Source organism: Enhydra lutris, unplaced genomic scaffold (genome assembly GCF_002288905.1).
Source record: "Enhydra lutris kenyoni isolate GAN:26980312 unplaced genomic scaffold, ASM228890v2 scaffoldscaffold25, whole genome shotgun sequence".
In the NCBI taxonomy this organism is placed as follows: domain Eukaryota; kingdom Metazoa; phylum Chordata; class Mammalia; order Carnivora; family Mustelidae; genus Enhydra; species Enhydra lutris.
The window spans coordinates 26,807,213-26,814,991 of record NW_019154109.1 but is presented as its reverse complement, the minus strand read 5'-3'; positions in this window follow the sequence as shown (position 1 = coordinate 26,814,991).

Genomic DNA, 7,779 nt, shown 5'->3' with positions numbered 1-7,779 from the left:
GCACAGGACTCATAAAATCCTCCTCGTTTCCTAAGTGATAGGAGCGCTGGGGACATTTTTGTTCCTGTCTTTGGTCTCTGACTCTGGTTCCTGACACAGAGCTCCTTAACCCCTCAGAATTTCCTGGGTGATGGCAGTGTCCTTTGTTCTAGCAAGTTGACTCCAGGTAGGCTCCTGGAGGGGGCCGGTCACCAGAAAGACTGAGCCCTGATTAGAAGCCTGGAATTTTCAGCCCCACCTGCTGTCCTCCAGGAAAGGGGGGAGAGGCTGGAGGGTGAGTTAATGACCCATCGTGCCTATGTGGTGAGGCTTCCATGAGGATCCCCGAAGCGTGTGGTTTGGGGAGCTTCCGGGTCAGTGAACTCGTCTATGTACTAGGAGGCTGTCACACCCCAGTCCCACAGGGACAGAGGCTCCTGTTCTCGGGCCCCTCCCAGACCTCACCTATGTGTCTCTTCTTCCGGCTGTTCATCTGTGCCTCTTATCATGTCCTTCCTTATATAATAAACTGGTAAGTGTAAGTGAGCGTTTCCCTGAGTTCTGGGAGCTGTTTGAACAACTGATCAAATCCAAGGAGGCGCTGGTGGGAACCTCTGATCTGTAGCCAAGTCAGACCGACATTGCTGACCTACTGTTTGCAATTGATGTCTGCATCAGGAGGGGGCGGTCCTGTGGGACTGAGCCCTTCACCTGTGGGGTCTGCACCAACTCCAGGTGGTTTGTGTTGGAGTTGCTGGGTGTGGAAAACACACAGAGTTGGTGTCAGGAGGATTGTGAGTGCACACGTGGAAGAAACGGAGTTTTTCCTTGACGATGTCTGAGCACAGACTGGGAGCATCTTCCAAAGGAGCCCCATTACCCCCTGCTCTCCTCCAGCCTCTGCGAGCTGTCTTCCTCTGCACTCCCTCCCTAGACTTTAAGCCGGATGAATTACCCATCACACATAAAGAAGATAGTTCAGACCTTTCCATTTGATTGCATTTTTAAAGGACACGCTAAAAAATGAGATTGGTCACCCCCTCCCCTTTGGTTAACGTCACACCATTTTAAATTAGCATTCATTCTCAGACACACTTCCCAAGCTCCTTTATGAGATCCACTGTCAGGAACTTTACATCACCCACACCTCAAACATGCAACCCAAACACATGTCTCACTGGCATCCAGAAAGCTCACACCCATCTAAAAATGGACCTCCACAGCCATGCTGAAGTCCCGTGCCAACTCACATAAATGGTGACCATCCGAGCGCAGACACACTGGGTTCTTTATGTCCCTCGCCCTGTTGGAAGCCGTGCACCATATGAATCGACTCTCTCCCAGCGATGACGACTCAGTCCAGAAATGTGCCCAACATCCCCAGGCATCCAAGAGCATCTCTGAGTTCAGCGACCATCCACAGCAAGGGCTGCTTCCCAGTAAATTAGAAACCTCAGAGGAACTCACAGACCTCCAGACCCATTCTGTCAGAATATCTCCCGCTGGGGACTGGGAACCAGTACTTTGAAGTGTTCCCAAAGTGGTTCTACTGTGAACCTTTCTCGGTAAAGATCCACGTCTGTCGCCTCAGCTGCTCCTCGGCACGGATGAAGGGCAGGCTGGGGAGAGAAACCAGCCTAGACCACATCCCCTTTGGCCATGGTCCTATGAAGAATTTAACTCTTAGTGCTTCCCTTCTCTGGTTGGCACACCACCCACCTGTTGCCTCCTGTGAGCTTCCTGCAGACCTCCTCATGATATCTATAGCCTTGCTTTTCCCCTGAGGTGGAAGCTTGTCCAGGCCTCCACTCTCTCCAGTGTAAAGTCACACAGACCTGACTTCCAATCCCAGCCCGAGCTCACCCACTCTGGGACCCTGCGCAAACTGCTCAAAGTCCCGAAGTCTCAGTTTCCGACTCAGTGAAATCAGGGTTATCATTCCCATTTAACGGCCATTACAGACACCACCTGGGTGCACTCAGCATGATGTTGCACATGTAGTTACTAGACGAGGTCTATGCGGATGATTTATATTAATGGTTCAGTGTGGCTGCTTGGTCCTCCTTGTTTTCCCATGACCCATTCCTCAGTGAACAGTGTTCACCTGCCCAAGTCCACTTCTGCCAGCAATACCACCCGAAGTGCTCTTGCAGTGCACAGGACATGGGTTCAAGTTCTGGCTTGGCCACCACTTACTAGCCGTGTCACTGGGACAAGATACCCAACCTCCTTGGATATCCTTTTTCTCATCTCTTGGGTTTTTAGGAGAAACAGGGGCCGTTAGATAGGCAGGGAGGCCAGCGCAAAGCCTCACAGCCTCTGAAAAAGTGAATGTTCAGTAAATGTGCCTCTCTTCCTTGTTTTGACAGTATCATCGGGTCCTCACGGGCTGCAGGCTCACCATGCGTGAACCTTGGGGACCTCTATCTTGGATTGATTCCTTTCATTTAAACACCTTGGTTAGGTCATGGATGTGATTTGCTGGAAATTGGCCTTTTTGGATTTGAAATAACAGCCATCATGACATCTCCTCACCCCTGACTTTCCCTCCCCCACTGTACCTTTACCGTTACCCAACTTTTTGCCAGCACTCGAGACACACCTGTACCCAATACCATCTTGTTACGGAGAACTGATCACAAGAGTGGATTACTTGGCTGGGGGTCTACACGACACCAGAAGAGAAAAGAATGGGCAGTTTTGGCAGGTAGGGAAGAAGGGATACTAGATGTTATCCATTGGGCAAGTTAATCCCATTATAGTGAAAAGGTTTAGAGGCCATTTCAATGAAAAGAGAATCCTACTACAATGAGAAGTATGAGTCACAGTGATGACTGCTGTTGTAACTGAATGCCAAAGGCATTCAGGAAAGGGAGGGATGAGTTAACAAAAGAGAAATTCACGTTTTGTGCTTCTCTGGAGTCCTCCAATAAAGGACTGGTCCCACCAAGGGTTCCAAGCTGGAGGGACAATGGTGGGGCGGGGGGAGGGGGATGGGGGGAGGGCAAACTGGCCTTGGCTTGTTCATGTTCATCTATCTTCTCCTCCTTCTCCTCACATCCAAGTCTCAACCTCCCTTCTCCATCTGGCTACACTTCTCAGAAATTTCTTATCTGTTTCTCTCTGGTTGTTCTGGGTTCCCTTGGCAATTCCATTTTATTTTATTTGGTTTTATTCTATTCTGTGAGCATTTATTCACTGCCTATTAGTGTAAGACACTCTGTTTAACATTTTTAAATAACCGTAGCTTTATAAGGGAACTAAGATGTCTAGATGCCTCTCCGGGGACATTCACCAGAACACCCATAACCTAATGGCTAAAGTGATGGTCTCTCTCAACTTTCTCTGTCTCTTTTCATTTCATGTGTATGCCTTTGGATTTGTTGTGATTGAGCCTGTGTTATTCAGACATGACTTGGTTGAAAGTAATTCTCTTCTTATTTTGATTTCCTTTCTTATTTTTGCTTTCTGTACTTTCTGTTTTGCATGGAACTATTTGATGTTTCCAAGTTTCTGTAATTATCCAAGCATTGGAGAATCCCAGCTTTTGGCAGGTCATATACTTTTTAGCTGGAATCTCACCTTGGCCTCCCAGCACTGAGAAAGATCATGTCTGACCCAGTCCAAGTGTCCCTGAATCCTGGAGGAGCAATGAGAAGCCAAAGAAGTTCTAAAATTGGCTAGGCTCACTCCAAAGCCCCTACGTTCAGCTGGGCTTCTCCTCAGCAGGGTCTGCCATGGGTCACTGATTTGTGGGTTGTGTTTTGTTCCTAGACAGACACCAAAGAAATGTCAAAGGAGTCCCTTGGACCTACTGCTCAGAGGTTAATGCTACCTCAGTGTGGTGTGTGGGTCGAAGGGGAGGGCGTGTGAAGAATAGAACCTCATGTACAAAAGGTAGTGAGGGAGAAGAAAACATAGTAAGGTTTGGGTCCCAGCACCATCATTTTCCAGATTTTTGACCTTGGACCTCATCTGTCTCCCTCATGAGTTTTTAATCCCCTCCTTTTTAGGTTCAGATGAAATAATGTGTAAGAAACTTTGTATACTGGGAAGCTCCATGCCTATGAAGATGGTAGGTGGCATGCCCCTTGGGATGAATTTCATGGGTAGCTAATCCAGCAGAATTTACTGGATGCAAGATCTTAGGGTCTTCATGGCTTAGGCAGCCAAAAGTAAATTGAGATAGGAGATGGATTAAAAAGAAGAATGAAGAGTATGTGAAAGAGAGTTAATGCCTACAATTTGAAAGTCAAGGAGTAGTAAAGGGGGGGTTGCTGTTTTTCTAAATAAACATGTGAGTATATATAATTTTGATAAAAATATGTCTTAAATACAAAATAATTCTTTTGCCATATATGCATATGTGTGTAAATTTAAAGTTTATTGCTTGTATCTTGATTATAAATTTTTATGTAGTCATAAAAAATGATGGGCAAGTAAATTTTTTTTCATTTCCTCTTTTAAAGATTTGAACACTATGAATTCAGAATAATCAAACAATTAAAATCTTGGCGAGCTCTCATATCAAAGAGAAGCAGTTTCTCACTGAGGTAATGTCTTTACTCCAATGGAGCTGATTTTTCAAAAAAATCAGATTTTTTATCCATTATCAGTTTTACAGCATTCCGGGAGCTCTGTTATAACTCTGTTTTTGATGAATTCATTTATTTATTTCTTTGCAAATAGTTATTATGTGTTGGCTCTCTGCTAGGTGCTATTCTAGGTCTTAGTAATCAAGAAGACCAATAAGATTTTAGGTGTTTATGATCATTCATTACCTTGACAATCACTCCTTTACAGTCTATGGAGCAATAGTATGAATTCAGACAAAATTCAACTTGGAAAACTGGTATCCAGGATTGGGTTAATAAGATTTTACTGTTTAAATTTTCACTGTAATTCAAAAATAGTTCTTGTGCAGTGGGTATCAGCAGAGTCAGATGTTATAAAAAATAAGATACAGAATTTGATATTTTATTTTTCATATTTTCTTTTTTTAATTAATAGGTTTTATGTTTTAGAGCAATTTTAGCTTTACAGAAAAAGTGAGAAGAAAGCACAGAGTTCCCATACACTCCCTTTCCCTTTGTACACAGCTTCCCTATTAAGATCTTGTATTAGTATTACATTTCACTTTTCAATCAATCACTCAATAAGTATTTATTAAACATCCACCATATGTTCTTTGCTAGTTATGATGAAGGTAGAAAAGAGTAAATCATATTTATACCCCTCAAGTTGTTTATAATGTTGTATATCTACAGGTTGGAGTCCCTCATTCATTAAAAAATTTTTCATCGTGCACTTAGTGCCTGCCTGATTCAGGCTAAGGTTTAGTATAATGCCTGGACATAGTAGACATCAATAATTATCTGTTGAATATATGAAAAATGAGAATGAAGGATCTAGAAGTAGAAGACATTGTCCCTGTCCTTAGGAGCTTGGGGAACAACGGACACCTATGACAGGGACTAGTGAAAATTTCAAAAATAGGTAGATAGTACTGGATCTCAGTAAAGGTGACATTGGTGTCGGCAAATAAGACATAACCCGATCAGCGACAGTCCCAGCTTCTTTACTGGGATTGTCTTCCTAACCAGAGGAATACAGAGCTTAAGAGGAGCGGTGAAGGTTACTAAGTTGCTGGCCCTTGTCCTTGAGGACATATGCTCTTGAGATTCTGGGGAACAAACTGATCTGAAGAAGAGAGCAGTGGGAGTTACGTACACTCAAGAGCAGACAGTTGTTCCTAGGACTGAGGTAGTTCTACTTTAAGGATGTTTACATTGTGTAGAGTTTGTGAGGGAGAGAATGTTAAAATAACATCACAGGAAATGAAATCGAAATCCTAATCCTAGTAAATCCCAGCAAGTTATTTTGTGGATATGGACAAACTGATACTAAAGTTTATATAGAGAGGCAGGAGACCCGGAACAGCCAACTCAATACTGAAGGAAAAGAACAAAGACAACGGACAGCCGATTTCCAGGCTTACTCTGGAGTCACAGACAATGTGGTATAATAAAGCACTGTGGTGTTGGTGAAAGAACAGACAAGTAGACCAGTGGACCAGGATAGAGACCCCAGATAAATAGAGTCAACGGATCTTTGACAAAGGAGCAAAGGCAATGCAACGGAGAAAAGACAGTCTTCAATAAATAGTGCTAGAACAACTGGGCTCCTACGTGAGAAAGAAAATGAATAACTTGAGACATAGATCTTTCAGAAGAATTAACTCAAAATGAATCATGGACCTAAATGTAAGACACAAAACTAACAAAACTCTAGAAGATAATACAGAAGAAAGTCTAGGTGACCTTGGGTATGACAATGACTTTTCAGACACAACACTAGAGATGTGATTCTTTTTTTTTTTAATTTTAATTCCAGTTAGTTAACATACATATAATACCAATAACATATGTATAATACCAGTTTCAGGTGTGCAATATAATGACTTGACACTTCCATACATTACTCGGAGCTCATCACAACAAATGTGCTCCTTCATCCCCATCACCTATCAAAGATGTGATTCTTGAAAGAATTGATAACCTGGGCTTCATTAAAATGAGAAATTGCTGCTCTGTGAAAGACAATGTCAAGACAATGAGAATACAAAACACAGACTGGCAGCAAATATTTGCAAAAAACAACGTCTGATAAGGGATGGTTATCCAAAATATGAAGAGAACCCTTAAAATTCAGTGATAAGAAAAGGAACAATCTGATTAAAAAATGGGCAAAAGACATGAACAGACATCTCACTAAAGAAGAACACAGATAGTAAATAAACATACAAAAAGATGTTCAATATAATGTCATTAGAAAATTTCAAATTCAAATTGGGATCATGATCTGAGCCAAAGGCAGACACTTAATGGACTGAGCCATCAGGTGTCCCATGATAAGCATTTCTATTTAAAAATTATTATTATTTAAAAATTGTTTTTATTCTTCAGATAACTATTGCTATTATACCCTAACTTTAGTCACATCTTATTTATTAAAGATAATAGAGGCAAAATCCTTGCTATCAATTGTTAAAATGATTGTTAAAGACTAATTTAACAGGTTGTTAGCAGATATTTGGGAAATCTATTTGTCACATCATTCAAATTATAATAACTATCACCTGGAAGGATAGTCATTTGTTTTAACTAATGTAACATACAAATATTCTCACTTAAAATCATGGTGTGATAGAAAGAGTGAGATAGGCCAGGTTAAAAGAGTAAGTTTTTCTTTTTTTAAAGATTTTATTTATTTGTTTGAGAGAAAGCTAGTGACAGAAATTGCAGGCTCGTGCGTGTGCGTGAACATGGGAGAGGAACATGGAACAGAGGTAGAAGCAGATGCCCTGCTGAGTAGGGAACCCCATGTGGAGCTTGATCCCAGGACTCCAGAGTCATGATCTAAGACAAAGGCAGATGCTTAACTGACTGAGCCACCTAGATGCCCCAAGAGTAAGCCTTTTTAAAAAAAGTTTTAATTTAAATTCCAGTTAACAAACAGTGTAATATTAGATTCAGGTGTACACTATAGTGACTCAGAACTTCCACACAGCTCCCAGTGCCCTCCTTAATCCCCATCACCTGTTTTACCCATCCCTCCCACCCCCACCCCCACTGGTGACCAGTAGTGTGTTCTCTGTAGTAAAGAGTCTGTTTCTTGGTTTTTCTTTCTCTCTCTTCCTCTTTTACAACCCCCCCCCCCCCCCGGCTTATTTGTTTTGTTTCTTAAATTCCACATGAGAGTGAAATCATGTGTATTTGTCTTTTTCTGACTTATTTCACC